This window comes from Tupaia chinensis, unplaced genomic scaffold, assembly GCF_000334495.1.
Source record: "Tupaia chinensis unplaced genomic scaffold, TupChi_1.0 Scaffold000532_1, whole genome shotgun sequence".
In the NCBI taxonomy this organism is placed as follows: Eukaryota; Metazoa; Chordata; class Mammalia; order Scandentia; family Tupaiidae; genus Tupaia; species Tupaia belangeri.
Window position 1 is genome coordinate 4,660,676 of NW_006160045.1, and position 22,414 is coordinate 4,683,089.

Here is a 22,414-nt window from a genome sequence, read left to right on the forward strand (position 1 = left end):
ATATATAGAGAGAGAGAGAGAGAGAGAGAGAAAGAGAAAGAGAGAGACAGTGAGAAGGAAAGTGAGAGATCACTCCCCAGGAGGATGGCCACACTGCAATCCCATCTTCTTCATTCTTCTTCTGGGAGTTTGGGGAGGGATGCACTCATACCCACCGTGATTTTAAAGCCACTGGATCTGGAACTCAAACCGTGGTTGGCCATGTGGAAGTTCAGTGCCTTAAACACCACTCCACCTGCTGACTCCAGGAATATTTTTAGAAAAAGAAATAGCAGTGGGACCAACAGTTAACATAATGGCTATGTCATTGGACTCCTGTGTAGTCGACTGTGGTTCGAGTCCTGGACCTGGTGGCTTAAACTCACGCTGGGTACATGTGCGTGCATGCCCAAGATCCCAAGAGGAGAATGGAGGAGAAGGAATTGCAGCGTGGCCATCCCCCCTGGGGGAGTGATTTCCTGCTTTCTGTCTCTCTGTCGGTCTCCGTCTTTCTGACGAGTGCACACGCCCTATAGCAAAAACCCCTCCAAAAAATCAAAGAAGAGAAATAGTGGCCCTTCCATGGCTGGCAGACCACAGAGCTCATTCATTACCTTATACTGTAACATGGATTCTCAACCTCAGCACTACTGACATTTTGGATAATAATAATTATTATTATTCATTTAATTTGCTGTAGGGTGTGAGTGCTTGCTAGAGGGAGACAGAAACAGGGAGTGAGAAAATACCTCCCAGTGGGGATGGCCATGCTGTAATTCCTTCTTCATTCTTCTCCATTCTTCTCTCTGGATTTAGGGCATGCATGCATATGTTCCCAAGCTGTAAGGTCTAGGGCTTGAACCAGGTAGTCAGCTATGTGGGATCCAGCCACCTCAATCACCATGCCACCTGCTGGCCCCTAAAATAATTCTGTATCGTATGGGTGCTATCCTTTGTACTGTAGGATGTCCAGTAGCATTTCTGGCCTCTTTCCACTACGTGGGTAGGAATACCCTCCTCCAGTTGTAAGACTCAGAAATAACTCAGACATTACAAAATGGCCTCTAGGGGCAAAATCATCCTAATTGAGAACTTATACTGTAACTTACCTTGGTCACTGGAAATGTTTGGCAGGGAGAAACAAGACCTGGCATAGAGACTAAGGAGTTGCTACAAAAACCTGCAGGTCAGCAAGAACATGGGTTTTAATTTCACGAACAAAATGCATTATCCTTTGTCTGGATAGAACATTAGTAATTCAGACTATAAAATCGAAAGAAAAGGAAACCTGCTTAAGGAGAATACTTGAATTTTCATTTTGGGGTTGTTTACATGTCTTCTCTAAATCTGAAAACAGTCCTATTCAGGTGTTTAAATAGTCATAAAGGGGAAATATTTGGTTTCCTCAAGGTTTAGAAGTTAGTATTCAACATAACTTTCTGAGACTGTAAAGGCAATTTGACGAAAGTTTATGCAACAAAAAAGAAAACCTATTAAAAATTTAGAGTAAGATACTTCTAGTTCAATAAACTGTAGTCAAGAGGATGAGACCACATACTAAAAGCAGGACAGATATTCCAAGAAGTACTTCGGAAAAAGGGGTAACGTTACTGTGTCATCTATTAGGAAAACACAATGCTTTTAGTGACATCCCCTGCTCTTAAAATAAAGCTGATGGCCAGTCTATGGCCTAGTGCATGGGTAAGAGAGCTTTAGTGCTCACGAGAGAGAGAGAGAGAGAGAGAGAAAGCAAGATGCCAGATCTGGGACTCAAATTGTAGTCGACCATGTGTAAGTCTAGTGCCTTAATCACCCTATCACCTGATGGCCCCCCAAAATTAACCATTTTAAAGTGTCTATCCAGGGTCAGCAGGTGACGTGGTGGCTTAAGCACTGTATTTCACATGGCAATGCAGTTCAAGTCCCAGACTTGGAAGCTTGAAAACTCACACTGGGCACATGTATATGCCCACCCAAAATCTCCAGAGGGAAATGGAGAAGGAGTCGAAAGCAACCCCCAGTGGGGTGTGGTCATGCCACAGTCCCTGTTCTTTCATTCTTCCTTTTTTTTTTTTTTAAGATCAAGTTATCTTTTTTAAAAAAAGAATTATTTAATTTTATTTATTTATTTATTTATTTATTCATTTATTTTCATTTGACCAGAGAGAGACACACAGAGAGAGAGAAAGTGAGACAGCAAGCCACTAGGTCCGGGACTCGAACCATGGTCAGCCATGTGGGAGTGTCCAGTGTCTTAACCACCACACCACCTGCTGGTCCCCATTCATTCTTTCTTTTGGTCAAGATTTTGGGCATGTGCATACTTGTGCCTGGTGATTTTCAAGTCACCAGGCTGAGATTTGAACCACATTTAACCATGTGGGACCTAGTTCCTTTAACTTCTGAGCTACAGAGGTGGCCCAGTATCATTTTTAATTTTTTATTTATTATTATTATTATTATTTAATTTGCTTTAGGGCATTTGTGCTCAGTAGAGAGAGAAACAGAAAGAGAGAAAGTGAGAAAGCAAGCTGCCAGATCCAAGACATGAACCACAGTTGGCCATGTAGGAGTCCAGTGCCTTAACCACCACGCTACCTATTGGCCACATGGCCCAGTATCATTTTAATAACTGAAAAAATGGCTAGGTCATTTGCCAGGTTGAAAAGTCCTAACAGCAGTCTCTATGTGGAAACCTAGTATCGTGGCCAGCCTTAAAGACTTAAACAAGAACCACCTGCTTGAGGTGGGCACCAAGGCTTGCGCAGTGAATTATTTGGGAAGATCATTCTTTAGAAAAGAGAAAGAAGCCTGAAAAGCTTTCTATAATTGTGTCAAGCACTCCTACTACTTGGAAGGCAATTTGGGGAAATTTTCATACTGTTGAGTGGGTGACCTCTGTCCCATATAATACATAGATTAGTTTTTCAAATTGAATAGGTTCTTAATTTCCAGTTACGGGGGTTTTGTGTGTGTGTGTGTTTTTGAGAGGTTTTTGCTATAGGGCGCGTGCACTTGTCAGAAAGACAGAGAGAGACAGAGAGACAGAAAGTGAGAAATCATCCCCCAGGGGGGATGGCCACGCGGCCATCCCTTCTCCTCCATTCTCCTCTTGGGATCTTCGGCATGCATGTACACATGCCCGGCGTGAGTTTTAAGCCACCAGGTCCGGGATGCAAACCGCGGTCAACTACGTGAGAGTCCAGTGACACAGCCATTACACTAACTGCTGGTCCCCCAGTTAGGGGTTTTTTAAATGCAAAGTTAATAGAGTACCTTGGGTGAAGAACATATCTGAAGAAGCTATGCAATCTGCAATTTGCTGCCTTAAATGTGTCCTGTAGTTCCTATTAATGGCTCCAGTTACAACCTATATACAAGGAGAAAATATATCTCAGCTCAGCAATTATTGTGCTATGGTTGTTCTTGTTGATTTGCTTGCTTCTTACTGTAAAAAAAGTATGTTTACTTCTTTGTCCCTCAGTTTTTGCATCTGTAGCATGGGGATGATAAAGGTAATGAGAAGTAGGGTTGTTGAGGTTACCAGTTAAAGCAGGAAAAGTGCACTATGCCTGGTGCATTGTGAACACTTAGCGAGTGTTGGCTGTTACTATTATTGAAATACACACACACCAACACATCACTCAAACCTGCCAAGGATATTTAGAGCTTTTGATAACACAATGCTATTTAAAAATTTATCATGTGAGCACTGCATGTGCATGTGTGTCCGAAATCCTGACAAGATGGAGAAATGGAGAAGGGATTGTAAGTGGGGCTACACACACTGGGACAGGCTTTCTCCCTCTCCCTTTTTCTCTCTGTCGCTCTTTCTCTGTGGTGAGCACACATGTCCTCTGGCAATTAAAAAAAAATCTAATAAAAAATGTATTGCGTGAGAGCATATCATTCTTTTCGATGATTTCTAAATTCTTTGGAGAGGAAGAAAAAATTTGGATATTTCAATGAATTAGATTTTCGTGGTGAAAACTGAAACAGAATAGAGAATTGAGACGACTAAATAGCAACCCTTGTAAGAATAATTTTTTTTTTTTTTTGGAGAGGTTTTTGCCATAGGGCACATGCGCTCACCAGACAGACAGAGAGAGACATAGAGACAGAAAGCAAGAAATCATCCCCCAGAGGGGACGGCCACACTGCAATACCTTCTCCTCCATTCTCCTCTCAGGATCTTGGGCATGCACACACACACGCACGGCGTGAGTTTAAACCACCAGGTCCGGGACTCGAACTGCGGTTGACTACATGGGAGTCCAGAGACATAGCCGTTACACCAACTGCTGGTCCCCAAATATCCCTTTCTCAGAGAAATTTAAGAATCAAATTCTCTTACATTTTTTCTTCAAGTCAGCTAATGCTTAATAATTACATATCTTTCCAAATAAACTATTTTGGGGGCCAGTACGTGGCATAGAGGCTAAGGTGCTAGACTCCCACATGACTCAATGCAGTTTGAGTTCCAGACCCAGCAGTTTGAAACTCATAGAAGGTGCGTGTGCCTGCATGCCCAAAATCTCAAGAGGAGGATGGAGAAGGGAGAAGTGTGCCATATCTCCCGAGAGAGAGACTGAATGCTGCAATCCTCTAGCCTCCAGTACTTTTTGCTGTAAGGGGAGGGCAACCACACCCCCAAGAATAACTTCCGATGGGAAAGCTGACTTTTACTCTTGAGTGAGAACCGAAAGGAGGGCTGGAAACAGCAGACGATCTACAGAGGAACATCACAATAGGTTGCAAGTTGATCCGTGTAGAAATCAGTTACTGGATTTCTGCAATTACTATCAAGAAAACGGACACAAACATGTTACGCTGTCTGGTGATGGTAGTGTGCATGGTACTATCCTTGGCTTGACTGACATGCACTGTATTTTTGCTGGGAAAAACCATCCCATACACTGTAAAGAGGTACAGTGATTAAATGTAAATTTAAAAAATGTAAAAATAATCATTCATTTAAAGAAAGAAAGAAAATCCAGGTAAGAGTCTGTGCACAATTGTGACAGATGCAAGAGTGACGTCTGGTCGGGGCTTTGCTAACATTTCCATGAGAGAGGTAGAAACTGATTTAAAACTTTGATGAAATGAAAAGAAAAGCATGAAGATGTTATGATTTGGAAAAATGGCTCATTTCTCAAAAGTTCATAGTTTTCAATTTGGAGGTTTCCTAAAAATTCATAGACAGTGACTTGATTCTTTTTTTAACTTTTTATTTGGACTAACTGCACACTCACTGAGAGGTTGCAAGAATAAGAATAGTACAATGAGGGACCAGCAGATGGCATTATGGTTATGTCGCTGGACTCCCACATAGTTGACCATGGTTTGAGTCCCAAATCCAGTGGCTTAAAACTCATACCAGGTGTGTGTGCAGGAGAATGGAGACAGGACTGCGGCATGATCATCCCCCTTGGGGTGTGATTTCTCGCTTTCTGTCTCTCTGTCTCTCCGGTAAGTGCACGTGCCTTATAGCAAAAATCTCTCTCTCTAAAAAAAAAAAAAAAAAAAAAAATAGTACTCATTCTCCAAACTCATTGTTGCTAACATTTTGCTCCATTTTCTTTTTCACTGGCTATGTGCTCACTCTCTCTCTCACTCACACATACACACACATATACATATGTACATAGTATTTTTTTTCTGGACTATTTAGGAGTAACATGTTTCATGGTCCCTTCACCCTAAATATTTTTGTGTTATTCCTAAGAATAAGGATATATCATCACATAAAAACTGTATAGTAGGGCTGGCAGGTGATGTGGTAATTAAGGTGCTGGACTCCCACATGGCCAGCTGAGGTTCAAGTCCTGAACCTGGTGGCTTGCTTTCTCACCTTCCCTTTCTCTCTCTGTCTCTCTCTGGTCAAAATTTAAAATAAATAATAGTAACAAAATTTAATAAATAACTCCTCTTTTAAAAAAAAGCTGTATAGCCATCAACTTTAAGAAATTCAACATTAATGCCATACTCTTACGTAACTATCATCCATATTTCAGTTTTGTCATTCGATCTAATGTCTTTTTTAAAAATGTGACTTCTGGTTTACATATTTCTCTTTGTAGACTATAATATAAGGGATCCATACAGTGTATAATAATCACATTAAGGATAAATATCTATTCTTGTGCACAATTGTTAACAATTCTATTTTTAAAAAAAGAATTATTTATTTGATTTTATTTATCATTTTTAGTTTTTTAATTTGCTATAGGGCACACATGCTCACCAGAGAGAGAGAAAGCAAGTCACCAGGTCCAGGATTCGAACCATAGTCAACCACGTGGGAGTCCAGCTCCTTAACCATTGTGCCACTTGCTGGTCCCCTAGTTTTGCCTTTTTTTTTTTTAATCTCTATTAAATTGTTCATATTTTTTACTCTGTGTGATCCACCATCCCATACCCTTGTCACTTTATTTACATACATTCTTGTGTCTATTAAAATATTTCTAGGCTAGCCCAGGGCATGATAGTTAAGGAGACTGGGTCCTGCATGGCCAACTGCACAGTTCGAGTCCCAGACCTAGCGGCTTGAAAAAAAGTGCAAGGCACATGTGCACTTGTGTCCAAAATCCCAAAAGGAGGAGAAAAAAAGAGGGATTGCAGTGTGACCATCCCCCATGGAGGTATTTTGCCACTCTTTCTTTTTGGCACAAGGCCTCTAGCAAAATTAAAACAAATTTCTTTTTTCTCATGAACCCTCCACACCCCAACCCACTCCAATTTTTGGTATCTATCACTACTTTCTCTGTTTCTATAGGACTTGATTGTATTGTAAGAGTGTCAGTGAAAACTTCATTCATTCATGTCCCAGAGTGGGGTCTTTTGGCAGCACCCCCGGGATTGTGTTCTGGTGTGTCTATATGGAGAGAAATAAGGCATGCAGGAGGCACCCGGATACAGGCCACACTCTGCTCTCCTAAAAGTTCTGCCTTCTACCATTTTGTGATGCTTCTGAACTTTCTAGCTATCAGAATCATGAGATTTGCAAATAAATCAGCCAGAAGAAAAATCACCAATTTCTTTAAAAATCACCCAGTCGTGGGTATTTCTGTTAGCAATGTGATAATGGAATAAGAAGATAATGATGGAGAAAAAATTCAATGTAGTTGGAAACAGCTTTGGTCTGGCGGTGATGGCATGGCAATCCCAGGAGGAGGGTTCAGGGGAAACGGTCTTGTAAAGGTTAGCCATTCCGTTCCTCAGTTTCTCAGCCACCAAATGCAATTTAGACGAAGGCAATTTTACTTCACGAAGTTAGAAAAGGAGAAAGGGGTAATGATTAAAGTTCCTTTTTTTATTTTTTTAAGGCTTCTGTTAAAATTCATTATTATATTTGGATACTGTCTTGTATTTACTCTTTCAGATTAACTTTGGAATCACTTTGCTAGTTTCTGATGAAATTCTTTTGGACTTTTTGTTGAAATTGGGTTCAATGTGTAGATGAATTTGGGGAGGATCGACGCCGTTTTAATACTAAAGCTCTCCTACAGGGAACAGGGCATGCCTCTCCATTTATTCGAGTCTTTTGTGTGTTTCAGGAAAGATTTTGAATTTTCTTCCTGAAAATTCCAAATAGTTCCAATTTTGTTTATACCTAGACTTACATATTCTTTTGTTTCTTTTTTGAATTGAACATTAACTTGTTACATTTTATAACTGGTTATAGGAAAGTATTTTTTAATATTGATTTTATAACGAGCTTCCTTTATGAATTCTCTTACTCTTTCCAATGTTTTAGTTGATTTCTTGGACTTTCTAACTACAGACATAACAACTGCAAAATAGAAAAAATGAAAGGGTAATTTAATATCATTTTTCCCATAGTTAAGCCCATTTTAAAAATACTTATTTATTTATTTAAATCCATTTGTTACTATTGTTTTTTAATTTGACCAGAGAGATACACAGAGAGAGAGAGAAAGGGAAAGTGAGAAAGTAAGCCACCAGGTCTGGGACTCGAACTGCAGTTGGCCATGTGGGAATCTAATGCCTTTAACCATCATGCCACCTGCCAGCTCAAATGCATTTCTTTTTTAAGAGAGATGTTTGTGGGACCAGCAGATGTCATAATGGTTATGTTGCTGGACTCCCACGTAATTAACTCTGGTTAGAGTCCTGGAGCATGTGGCTTAAAATTCATGCCAGGCGTGAGTGTGTGCGTGTTCAAAATCCCAAGAGAAGAAAGGAGGAAAATCATTTTGCCATCTGCTGGTCCCAAGTCCATGTTTAAAAAATCTTATTTATTTATTTATTTATTTTTGGAGAGGTTTTTACTATAGGGCGCGTGCACTCACCAGAAAGACAGAGAGAAACAGAGAGACAGAAAGCAAGAAATCACCCCCCAGGGGTGATGGCCACGCCGCAGTCCCTTCTCCTTCATTCTCCTTTTGGGATCTTAGGCACATATGCACATATACCCGTCATGATTTTGAAGCTACTGAGTCCAGGATTTGAACCACAGTCAGCCATGTCAGAGTATAGCAATGTAACCACTGTACAATCTCCTGGTCCCATTCATTTATATATATTTTAAATACTGCAATTTCTCTGGTCAAATTAAGATAAATAAATAGAGTTAAATAAAATAATTTTTAAAAAAAGTTCTTGCTTATTCAAAGTATTTTCCATAAGGCTTTACATAACTCATTTTGGTCAAAGCCTATAGATCAAACCCAATTTAATATGTCAACTAATTGGATTATTAGTACTAATGTAGTTTACATAATCATTAAGATCTGAAAATGTGAAGCCCTTATTTCATTTTTTTTTTTTAGAGGTTTTTGCTATAGGATGTATCTGCTCGCCAGAGAGACAGAGAGACAGAAAGCAAGAAATCACCCCCCAGGGGGTATGGCCAGGCCTCAATCCCTTCTCCTCCATTCTCCTCTTGGGATCTTGGGCACGCACACACACACGCCCGTCATGAGTTTAAGCCTCTGGGTCCGGGACTCAAACCATGGTCGACTACATGGGAGTCCAGCGACATAGCCATTATGCCAACTGCTGGTCCCGACATCCCAGTTTAAAACACAGTCAATAAAAGAATAAGTAAAACCCACAGAGCTTTCAAAAAAGAGGAGGCGAGTGGGACCAGCAATTAACATAATGGCTATGTCCCTGGACTCCCACGTAGTCGACCTTGGTTCGAGTCCTGGACCTGGTGGCTTAAACTCACGCCGGGCACGTGTGCGTGCGTGCCCAAGATCCCGAGAGGAGAATGGAGGAGAAGGGATTGCGGCGTGGCCATCCCCCCCGGAGGGTGATTTCTCACTTTCTTCTGTCTCTCTCTGTCTGTCTGGCGAGCGCATGCACCCTATAGCAAAAACCTCTCCAAAAAGAAAAAAATTATAATGCTCAATGATATGAAACTTTTTTTAAAAGGTTTTTGCCATAGGACACATGCGCTTGCCAGAGAAAGACAGAGAGAATGAGAGAAGGAAAGTGAGTTATTATTCCCCAGAGGAATGGCCAATGCTGCAATCCCTTCACCTCCATTTTTCTCTCTGGATATTTTTTTAAATAAAGAATTATTTATTTAATTTTATTTATCATTATTCTTATTTTTTAGATTTGCAACAGGGAATATGCACTTACTAGAAGGTGACAGAGAGGGGAAGAGAGAAGGAGAAAGAGAGAAAGTGAGAAAGCAAGCTGCCAAGTCTGGGACTCAATAAATATGTGGGAGTCCAGTGCCTTAACCACCATGCCACCTGCTGGCCCCCCCTTGGGATTTTGAGCGCACACACACACACACAAACACACACACACACAGTGTGTGCCCAGAATGAATTTCAAAACACTGGGTCTGAGATTTGAACCATGGTTAGCCATGTGAGAGTCCAGTGCCTTAATCACTATGCCACCTGATGGCCCTGATACTTTTTAAAAAATAATTATTATGATTTATTTAACTTTATTTATCATTATTATTATTCTTCAATTTGCTACAGGGCATGCACACTCACCAGAGAGAGACCAAGAGAGTGAGAAAGAGCGAAAGTGAGAAAGCAAGTCGCCAAGTCCAGGACTCAAACTGCAGTTGGCCATGTAGGAGTTCAATGTCTTAACAACCATGCCGCTTGCTGACACCAACCTCTGAAATTTTTTAAAAAGATATTTTTGTTGGCATTTAATTATTGTACATATTTGTGGGGGTACAATGTGATTTTGCAAGATTACCATGTGTAATGATTCATTCAGGATAATTAGCACACCCATCATTTCACCCATTTGTCATACTGGTTTGGGGAACATTCAAAATCTTCCCTTTTATTTACAGTACTTGGAAATACACAGCAAGTTGTTGTCATCTATATTCTTCCCTCTATATTTTATAATACTAGAAATTGTTCTTCCTGTCTATCTGCAATTTTCTTTCTGTTAATCAACACAAGACTTCTGGAGCATCCACATGACACCACAAGTGGAAAATTCCACACCTGATCTCATGTGATAGATTGCAGTCCAAATGTTGCAATACAAAAATATTGTATAAAATTACCATTGAGTGTGGATTTATGAAGCTTAAATGAATTTTGTGTTTGGACTTGGGTGCTATTTTCAAGATATCTCATTATATATATGCAAATATTCCACAATTTGAGAAAATTTGAAGTTAAAACATTCTGGCCCCAAGCATTTTGGATAAGGTACATTCAAACTGTAATATGTAATGCTTCTGCAAATTTGAAGGCATTCCACAGTTGTTTAGTACTACTAGTAGTAATCAGAAATTCTCTAAAACTTGCATTTTAAGTTTTGAGAGGGGTTGGAGCCAGCAACTGGCATGGTGGTTAAGGCACTAGACTCCCACATGGCTGACCACAGTCCCAGACCTAGTGGCTTGCTTTCCCACTTTCTCTCTCTCTGTCTTACTCTGGTCAAATTTAAAAATAATAATAAAAAATAAAATTAAATAAATAATTTTTTGGAGAGGTTTTTGCTATAGGGCATGTGCACTTGCCAGAAAGATAGAGACAGAGAGACAGAAAGCAAGAAATCAACACCCAAAAACCCAGGAGGGATGGCCATGCCACAATCCCTTCTCTTCCACTCTCCTCTTGGGATTTTGGGCACGCATGCACACGCACCTGGCATGAGTTTAAGCCACTGGGTCCGGAACTCGAACCACAGTCAACTACATGGGAGTCCAGCAACATAGCCATTAAACTAACTGCTGGTCCCAAATAAATGATTCTTTAATAAAAAGTTTTGAGAAGGGAGGGAAAATACCAGATGAGATCATTAAATTAGGTTGTGTCCCATGAGGAGAGGCATAATAAAGTGACTTCCAAACAAGGGCAAGAGCTGGAGTTTCTGCCCTCTCACTCTAGGAATCAGTTTGTTTTAGTCCAGGGGTCCCAACTCCAGAACTGCTGGTCACACAGAGGAGATAAGTAGAGAGAGAAAAAGTGAAGTTTCATCTGTGTTTACAGCCGCTCCCCCATTGCTGGCATTGCTGTCTGAGCTCTGCCTCTAGTCAGATCAGTGGTAACCTTAGGTTCTCATAGGAGCTCCCAGATGGGACTGTCCAGTTGCGGGGAAACAAACTCAGGGCTCCCTCTGATTCTGCATTATGGTGAGTTGTGTGTTTCATTATATATTACAATGTAATAATAGAAATAAAGTGTACAGGGGCCAGCAGGTGGCATGGTGGTTAAGGTGCTGGACTCCCACATGGCCTACCATGGTTTGAGTCCCAGACCTGGTGACTTGCTTTTTCAATTTCCTTCTCTCTCTTGCTGTCCCTCTCTGATCAAATTAAATAATAATAATAACAAGTACATAAAAGTAAAACAATTCTTTACAGGACCCACAGTTGACATAATGGCTATGTCGCTGGACTTCCTTGTAGTCGACTGCGGTTTGAGTCCCAGATCCGGTGACTTAAACTCACACTGGGCATGTGTGCGTGCGTGCCCAAGATCCCAAGAGGAGAATGGAGAAGGGATTGTGGTGTGGCCAACCCCCCTGGGGGTTGATTTCTCGTTTTCTGCCTCTCTGTCACTGTCTTTCTGGCAAGTGCACACACCTTATAGCAAAAATCTCTCTAAAAAAATAAAATAATAAAAAACAAATTAAAAAAACCCAAATATTAAAAAAAGAGAGAGAGAGAGATAAAGTGTACAATAAATGTAACGTACTTGAGTCATCTCAAACCTCCCGCCCCCACAGCCTGGCTCATGGAACAATTGTCTTCCATTAAGCTGGCCCCTGGTGCCAGAAAGGTTGGAGACCACTATTTTAGTTCATATCTGCTCAACACTCTGCATCTCAATTCTTTCTCCCATTAACTGCAAGATTTCCAAGATTCCTTGCAGCTCTAAAAGTTGATGACTTCCTTGTCAAAGTATCTGACATAGGCTTATGCTACTGCACCATGCAGGACCTTGGGTTTTTGTCATAATCAAGAATGGTTTCTGGTTAATTATCAGGCATAGAAGAATGCCCAGTACTGGTATGCAGTCGGATTAATTTATTAATTTATTCTAAAAGTAATTAATTCAGCATAATAAGTACTACTTATGGGTGATTAAAAGCAAATTATTTTCCGAGAACCTAAGCTAATCATTATGTTTATTTGTTTTCTGAGCATCAGCATGATAAATTAGCTTTTCATGTTCCATTACCATAACCAGTTCATTGTGGACAAGGATGACACATTATATCAAGCCCAGTATCTCATTTCTTTACTTTAGGCTTGAGTTCTCTTATTTATTTTTCAAGATGAGTTTTTATTTTCAACTTTTTATTTTTTAATGTTTGATATAGATGCATATGAGAGAGAGGAAGAGGGAGAGATGAGCACCCTCTACAGGGTCTGATCACATCATGATCCCCTTCCACTAGCTCTCCTGCCTGTCCAGTCTTAGGCACTTGCATGTGTGCTTGGCATGTTTCAGGCTGACCAGGCTTGAGATTCAAACCATGATCACCATGTAGGTTCTGGTTTCCCTTGAGAAGAGTTTTACCACTGTATAAAGGAGCTGGCCCAGAGCTGAGATTTTAAACGCCCTCTTTTCAGTTGTACTTCGTGATCTCACCACTAAGTACTACTTGCAGGAATAATTTTTGAAAAGGCAACTTTTTTTTTTTTTTTTGAGAGGTTTTTGCTATAGAGCGTGTGAGCTTGCCAGAAAGACAGAGAGAGACAGAGAGACAGAAAGCGAGAAATCACCCCCCAGGGAGGATGGCCACGCCGCAATGCCTTCTCCTCCATTCTCCTCTTGGGATCTTGGGCGTGCATGCGCACGCGCCCAGTGTGAGTTTAAGCCACTGGGTCCGTGACTCGAACCGCAGTCGACTACATGGGAGTCCAGCAACATAGCCATTACGCTAACTGCTGGTCCTTTGAAAAAGCAATTTTGAAAAAAGGGATGAAGTTGAATCATGAGCCTCTGGGCTATTTAGCAAATATCCTCTGCTCACATTTTGTTGTCCTAGCAGTGCTAGCACATTGGAAGTAAAGAAAGAAAGTGGATGTTCACGACCTTGAGAGGCTCACAGCCTTCCCAATACGCTGGAGAAAATGGCAACCATATCTCCTACACTAATGTCATGATAAGGACAATACTTAATCAATGATGATTCTTAACTTTTAAACAAAAATTCTTTAACAACACTTGCTTGTGAAATATATATTTGAAACTTTAACAATCATAATATCAGACTGAAGCTGAGCCCTAGTCATATCCCTCTGTGGTTGTCAAAACAAATTTAAAAATGAGATAATGAGTGGGTTGAAATAATTAATAGTATTTTGGCATAAGCACCACTAACAAAGCAGTAAAGACAGTGCATGGAAAAGACAGTTGCTACCCGTGAGCAATATATCCTTCCACCAATCCTATTAGGCTATTTTACGTAAGAGAGTTATTGGGGTTAAGGGAATTTAAACGGAGAAATAAATCTAGGCAGATATACATACACAGGGAATTTTGTCTTACCTCTCCCTTCATCCCAGTCTATTCCTTGCTAAGAGATTGCAGCATAGACACTATTCCCATGAGAGGGGATCCCACAGGGTTGGACAAAATAACATCCCTTAAATAATTCTTTTTTTTTTTTGGAGAGGTTTTTGCTATAGGGCGCGTGCGCTCGCCAGACAGAGAGAGACAAAGAGACAGAAAGCGAGAAATCACCCCCCTAGGGGAGATGGTCACGCCACAATCCCTTCTCCTCCATTCTCCTCTCGGGATCTTGGGCACGCACGCACACGCGCCCGGCGTGAGTTTTAAGCCTCCAGGTCCGGGATGTGAACCGCGGTCGACTACGTGGGAGTCCAGCAACATAGCCATTATGCTAACTGCTAGTTCCCCCTTAAATAATTCTTCACAGCCAGACACTGACATTGTATTTGGATGGTCCACACACCCTGTAAGCTCATACTATGAAACATACGTGGTTCTCTTCTTTCTTGTCTTAAAGAAACACTTGATGGTTTGTCTGCACTGAGAGCTCCTTTACTTTCGGGAATTAAAGTTAGACATTGCTTTGGTTCTTGCTTTGTTGGAATAGCTCTCAGTGGCAGTATCTGTGCTCACTGGTATTCAGTGTCAGGCCTCACACAGTTCCTCTGCCCTGATAGTAAACTGGGAGACATCATTTATCTTCATCCAGCCCAAGGAAATTTCCTTTCAGATTCAACACACACAAGTCAAAAAAGGCTCTGACTCAACTCCAATGTGTATCCCACCCTACTACTAAAAACAAAACAAAACAAAAAACCAAGCAAATCCCAGAACTTCAGCACTTATAGAAACTACCATTAAGAGAGAATGACATCCACCACATTGAGAAAGGGAAGGAGAACCAAGGTGAATGCTAGGATGCATTTCAGGTCTTTCCTTAGCTCTCTGTCATGTTGTGGCAGAACTCAGATCAGAAAAAGATGTGACTTCTATTCTTTGGGATCAAATTACTTTCAAACTACTTAGAAAGTATTATTTGACTATTTTTTCATGCACTTGAAAATGAAAAAGTAAATGAAACAATCCCGTGGGCTTTGAAATCTTCTTATACATACTTTTTAGATTATTTTATTTTACTTTATTTATTTTAATTTGACCAGAAAGGGACAGAGTGAGAAAGGGAAAGTGAGAAAGCAAGTACCAGGTCCGGGACTCAAACCATAGTCGCCCATCTGGGAGTCCAGTCCCCTTAACCACAACACCTGCTGGTCCTAAATCTTCCTATATGTCAAAAGTTACTAATAGTCTGCCAAAGGTAAAAATCTAGGGTTCATTTTTGTATTGTAGTTCATGCCTTGTAACTCATGTTCTTCTCACTTGATTTTGGAAATTAAAAAAATTTAGCATTGTGGGGGCTGGCAGGTGGCATGGTGGTTAAGGGCACTATATGGCTAACCACGATTTGAGTCCCAGACCTAGCAGCTTGCTTTCTTGCTTTCCCTTTCTCTCTCTCTCTGTCTGGTCAAATTAAAAAGTAACAAATGGAATTAAATTTTAAAAAATAATAATTCTTTAAAGAAGAAACTTAGCGTTGTGGACAAGGAAACAACTCCAAAATGTGGGATATGTTTAGCACTGCTAGCTGGGAGCCTTTGAGAGTCCTGTTTTTCAAAGTACATGTAATTAACTGTGACTCTCAAAAGAATACCCCAACCTGCAAGCTTCTTCAGAATGCAGGATTTGATAGTGGAGCCTAGCAGGACGCTTATGGGGCTAGGGATTTCTGAGACACGATTATAGATGTGAACCGGCTTAAGGAAATCAGGGCAACGGCCGGCTGGCTGGGGACATCCTGGGGACGCTGAGCAGGCACAGGCTGGCAGGCAGGAAGCAGCACCCGCCACTAAGGACAAGCTTGCAGAGGCCCCGCCCGACCCCGCGTCACGTGCTGAGGAGCCACGGAGCTGGCCAAGCCTGGGGGCGGTCGGAGCCGCCTCCCCTTGGCGCTCACACCGAAAGGGATTGTGCGTAAAAGACCGTGCTGTCAGATGCCAGCTTGCCGCTGTCACATCATTTTCTTGAACACAGAAAGTATGTATCTGAAAGCCATGTCATGTGTGAAAACAAGTTCGCTTTACAGATTAGGATAAACAAGATGCCCCATGCCAGCCCGGGGCCGCAGCCCCGCCCGTCCTGCAATTTCCACTTGTCAGAGGCTGAGCTCTTGTCACCTCGGGAATGCGATGGTGTCATAGCTGTGGGGCCTGCACACTGAGGTTGTTTTACCACACACAGCATTGGGAGGTACCCCGTTACTTTACCTAGTGATAAGTGTTGGTTCTTGATTTAGTATTTGCTCCTTCTGGAAAACTACTTTTTTTTTTTTCTTGGAGAGGTTTTTGCTATAGGGTGCGCGTGCTCGCCAGAAAGACAGAGAGAAACAGAGAGACAGAAAGTGAGAAATCACCCCCGGGGAGGATGGCTATGACGCAATCCCTTCTCCTCCATTCTCCTCTCGGGATCTTGGGCACGCAAGCACATGCACCCGGTGTGAGTTTTAAGTCACCAGTCCCGGACTCGAACCACATTCAGCTACATGGGAGTCCAGCGACATAGCCATTACGCCAGCTGCCGGTCCCTGGAAAACTACTTTTAAGTTGGTATCTATTTGCATATAGAGGTTTGAATAAGACTCCCCTTGGATTTTTTTTAGAAGAATTATTTATTGAATTTTATTTATTCATTCATTTATTATATATATATGTATGTGAGTGTATATATGTATAATTTGACCAGAGAGAGACATACAGAGAAAGAGAGAGAGAAAGCCTCCAGGTCTGAGACTCAAACCATGGCCTACCATGTGGGAATGTCCAGCATTTTAACCACCACGCCACCTGCTAGTCCCCTTTTTTTTTTTTTTAAAGAATTACTTATTGAATTTTATTTATTAATTCATTTATTATATATAGTTTTAAAATTTGACCAGAGAAAGACACACAGAGAGAAAGAGAGAGAGAGAGAGAAATCCCTTAGATTTTTTGACAGGTCTACCTCATAGGCTGCAGACTTCCTATCACATCAGGTGCACATGACACCTGGTGGTCTGTCTTTCAGTGATGTGCAGATCGATGTGAGGGTTCAGATACTGTCAGCATGAAATATCCAATATAAAGTTCCCCATCAGCTTTTCACCTATGGTTTCAAAGTCATTGACCATCATTGCTTATATACTTTATTTCATTAGGGCTTACACAATGGCAGTATTTTATCATCTCGTCTTTATTTATTAATTAACAAGAGCTTTTCTCATCAGTTATTAGGTTATTCTGAGATAACAGTTCATACAAGAAAGTCAGAAAAAAAAATCCTTGATTCCTTCTGTTTAGTTTCAGAATGAAGAATTTTTTTTAAAGCATTATCCAAAAGTGACCAATGAATTTATTTTTGGAGCATTACTAGGAGCCCGTGGGTTTTACCATAACTTATGTGTCTCAGTAAGCCGCAGCTATTTATTTGATGCTCAAAATATCCCACTTTCAAAGAGTACTCCTGTGTCCTTCTGACATGACCCCAGAAGTCTCTTGGCATCTTTCTTGATTCAGGTACAAAACAAGATTCTAAGGGTCAGAGGAACATACTAAATGATACTATGGGGAAGGAATCAGCAAACTTCAGGATTTGAGAAATTCTACAGGACAAACCATTCTGTTTTTCACCAATAAATGTCAAGAGGAAGAAAGGGAGGGTGTCAAACCTGCAGATTAGGGGAGATAAAGAGAGGGCCAGATGCTGGTGTTAGGTGGCTGGTTCCCACATGACCAACTGTGCAGTTCAAGGCCCAGATCCAGCAGCTTTCGAAAAAATGGAGAAGAGATTGTGGCATGACCATCCCCCATGGGACAGGAGTGCTTTCTACTTTCTCTCCAGTGCCCTCTAGCAATCTTTTTCTTTTTTTTTTTTTTTTGCTATAGGGCACATGTGCTTGCCAGAGAGAGACAGAGTGAGGAAAAGTGAGAAATCACCCCCCAAGAGGGATGGCCACGCTGCAATCCCTTCTCCATTTTCCTCCCAGGATCTTGGGCATACATGCACATGTGCCTGGTGTGATTTTGAAGCCACCGGGTCAGAGATTTGAACCACAGTAGAAGTACACTGCCTTAACCACTACACACATGCTGCCCCCTCCCTCTAGCAAATTAGAAAAATAAAAAGAAGAGATGGGAAAAATGAGACGATTGCAATATTTGAGCCTTGTTTGGACAGTGATTTTTTAAAAAGTGCTGTGAATGGGAGTTAAGGAAATGGACAATGGTGATGGTTGTACAACATTTTGAATATATTTTATATCACTGAACTGTGTACTTAAAAATGGTTAAGATAGTAAGTTTTCTGTTATGCCATTAAAAACAATAAATTTAAAAAGAATTGTTTGTGAGAAAAGTCAAGGAAGTTTGAACACTGGCTGCTTTCTTGATATTAAGGCATCACCGTAGCGTTTTGCAGATGTGGGGCCAGTCAGTAGGGTGGTAGTTAAGGCTCATCTTTCCAGTTTTACAAACGGTTGAGAATTGCATAATAAAAGGTTTAAATTTTATTTTAAAATACAGAGTACCTAGAAGTAAGCCAAAGAGGAACTGATAGTGATAGAGCTACAGCAGCTCCATAAATAAATTCTTGCCTAATCCAGAAATGTGCTAGCCACCTGCCAGCTGCAGGAGCTGAGCAGGAGGAAGGCCCAGTGACTAAGCCAGGAGAACACTCTCTCTTATTATTAAGCTATGTCCCAGGCCTGTGCTGGGGCTTTGCATGCATTTTACTCATTTAATCCTCCCAATAACCTCATGAGATTGGGACAATTATAATGTGCATTTAGAAATGGAAAACCGGGACCAGCAATTGGCATAATGGCTATGTCACTGGACTCCTATGTAGTTGACCATGGTTCGAGTCCCAGACCTGGTGGCTTAAACTCATGCCCGGCGCATGTGCATGCGTGCCCAAGCTCCCAGGGGGAGAATGGAGGAGAAGGGATTGCAGTGTGGCCATCCCCCCTGGGGGGGGGGTGATTTCTTGCTTTCTGTTTCTCTCTATATATCTTTCTAGCAAGCACATGTGCCCTATAACAAAAACCTCTCCAAATAAAAAAGAAAAAAGAAAAAGAAGAAGAAGAAATGGAAAACCTGGGGTTCAGAGAGACCACTCACATGTTCCATAGCAGCAACAAGCTACAAAATAGTTGATCCGGCTCTGGAACCCATACTATTAATAAGAGCAATATAAATAGCTCTTAATAGAGACCAGCTTGTTTTAAGTGCTTCATGTCTGTTAATTCATTTAATGTTCACAACAGTAACACTATGAAGAAGGTGCTCTCAAGAGACCCATGTTAGAGAGGGCAGGACTTGTGGGAGCAGCGCGAAGGTGAGGAAGGTCAGGGCCAGAAGGACTCTTGCACTTTGCTGCTCAAGAAATATCTTCACTTTTGGAATATGCCTTGCCCATGAGTCGTCTGAGTGCCCGGTTGTTTGGGGAAATCGCCAGGCCCACTGATTCCAAATCCATGAAGGCGCCAAAACTGTTCAGCAAACAGCCTTTGGCTAAGAGGAAGGAGAGTTATTTATGACTGGAATCCAAATCACAACGCCTATTTTGCACTCATGGGGACACTTCGTTTTCTCGGCCTCTATAGAGATGAGCATCAAGATTTTAAGGAGAAGCAAATGCATTTGAAGAAGCTTCGTGGGAAGGGGAAACCACAGAAAGGAGAAGAGAAAAGAGCAACAAAAAAGAAATAGTGTCAGCCCATCAAGAGAGGGCATTTCCTTGGTGACTGAGAAGAAAGTACGTTTATGGTTCTTCACGTGTTTGAGGAATGGCCTCTTCCTAAATGAAGGCCCTTTGGAGAAACACGGTCATCTACGTGTTGAAGTCTCATCCAGTTAAATTGTAGCTGGTTTCTTGAACACATTCTAATTTTGCAAAATTATTTTGGCCTTGGGTCTATTAGCTGAAGTTCACCTAATTCTCTGGTGAAATTAATACATTAATTATTGTTTAATGACTTGTTTGGAGTGGGGAGTGGATAGTGGGAGAGTGGAGGAGAGCCCTCATTAAATGACTATACAGTAAAAAAAAAAAAAAAAAAGAGAGAGAGAGACCCATGTTACAGATAAGGAAATTGAGATCTAGATACCTTGGAGGATGATTTTTCACTTTCCCTGTCTCTGTGTTTCTCTGTCTCTTCCCAGCTGTTGCATGCTCCCTATGGCAAAAATCTTTTTTATTCTTTTTTGAAGAGTTTTTGCTATAGGGCACATGTGCTCGCCAGAAAGACAGAAAGAGACAGAGAGACAGAAGGCAAGAAATCATCCACCAGGGGGGATGACCATGCCACAATTCCTTCTCCTCCATTCTCCTCTCGGGATCTTGGGCACGCACGCACATGCACCTGGCATGTGTTTAAGCCACCAGATTCAGGACTCAAACCGCGGTTGATTACGTGGGATTCCAACTGCTGGTCCTGGCAAAAATCCTCAAATAAGAAAAAAAAAAGGGACCAGTAGTTGGCATAATGACTATGTCACTGGACTCCCACGTAGTTGACCATGATGCAAGTCCCAGACCTGGTGGCTTAAACTCACACTGGGAGTGTGTGCCCAAGACCTGAGAGGAGAATGGAGGAAAAGAGATTGTGATGTGGCCTTACCCCCTGGGGGGTGATTTCTCACTTTCTGTCTCTCTGTCTCTCTCTTTCTGGCAAGCACACGCGCCTTATAGCAAAAAATTTCTCCAAAAAAAAAAAAGTTTAATAAAAAAAGAAATAATAATAGGTATCTGACTGGGCTGTTAAGTGATTCAGATACAATGACTCTAAAACAGCACCAGCCCAGAGCTTGACACAAAATAGAACTTTCTTTTTTTAAAATTTAATTTAATTTATTTTTATTATCATTATTTTAATTTGCTGTAGGGCACGTGTACTCACCAGAGAGAGACAGAGAGAAAGTGGGAAAGCAAGTTGCCAGGTCCAGGAATCGAACCATGGTCAACCATGTGAAAGTCCAGTGCCTTAACCCCCATGACACCTGCTGACCCCCAAAGTGGAACTTTCATAACCATTCTAATCAATATTGTCAGACCCATAGTGTCCCTCTCTACAAAGACTATGTTTGCTTTCTAGATGAGACATCTGTGGTTGTTCATTGATTCCTCTTTTCTAAAATATTCTACCTCTCTAGACTCATTGTAATACTTTTGCTTCTCTGAATTCTTGATATTTTATTTACTCCCTTATGTTCTATGCCCAGGGTAATATGCCCCTAGTACATGGGGGATACTTAATAAGTTTAAGTTGAATAACTCAGTAAGCTACTTTTTATAGCTGCATATAGGCCATCCCTCTTCAATTAACCCATTTTTTTTCAGATTATGAAATTATCAATCTATGGATTAAAAAAAATTATTTAAAAAACATTTTTTAAAAACAATTTGCTGGTGGGGCCAACAGGTAGCATGGTAGTTAAGGTGCCGAACTCCCATGTAGTTGACCGCAGTTTGAATCCTGATGCTGGAGTATCAAAACTCAATGCTGGGAAAAAAAAAAAAAAAAAAACCTCAATGCTGGGCATGTGTGCATACGTGCCCAGAATCTCAAGAGGAGAATGGAGGAGAACGGATTGAGGCATGGTCATCTACCCTGGGGGGTGATTTCTAACTTTCTGTCTGGCTCTCAGTGAGTACATGCACCCTATAGTAAAAACAAACACACAAAAAAAACTTTCTCAAAAAAAAAAAAATCTTTCTCAAAAAAAAAAAAAAAAAAAGTTGTTGGGGCCAGCAGTTGGCATGGTAGTTCAGGTGCTGGACTCCCACATGGTTGCATGTGGTTCAAATCCCAGACCTGGCAGCTTGAAAATCACACCAGATGCATGTGCATGCGTATCCAGAATCCCAGAAAAATGGAGGAGAAGGGATCTCTCACTTTCCTCTCACTATCTGCCTGTCTTTCTCTCTGGTGAGTGCACGTGCCCTATGAGAAAAACCTTTAAAATTTTTTTTCAGGGGACCAGCAGATGGCATAATGGTTATGTTGCTTGACTCCCACATAGTTGGGCTGTGGTTCAACTCCTGGACCCAGTGGCTTAAAACTCATGCCGGGCACATGTGCATGTGTGTCCAAAATCCTGAGAGGAGAATAGAGGAGAAAGAATAGCAGCATGGCCATCCCCCCTGGAGGGTGATTTCTTGCTTTCTGTCTCTCTGACTCTCTCTGTCTCTCCAGCAAGCACAAGCACCAGCACCCTATACCAAAAAAAAAAAAACTCTAAAAAAAAAATTGCTATAATAGGGTTCAGGCATCTGGTGTTTTTCAAGCTTCCAAGTCCAAGATTGGAGTCACTCACCAGCCATGTGGAATCTATTGTAGCTATCTTAACCACCAGACCACGGGCTGGGTAAACAAACTATACATTATCGAAATTAATTTATTTAGCTTTTTTTTTTTT

General features: G+C 41.2%; 1 pseudogene; it reads left to right on the top strand.

The window, feature by feature from the left end:
- The window catches only part of LOC102484943 (28S ribosomal protein S33, mitochondrial-like), a 45,439-nt pseudogene extending 25,734 nt beyond the window's left edge, over positions 1-19,705 (top strand).
- The last annotated feature ends 2,709 nt before the right edge of the window (positions 19,706-22,414 follow it).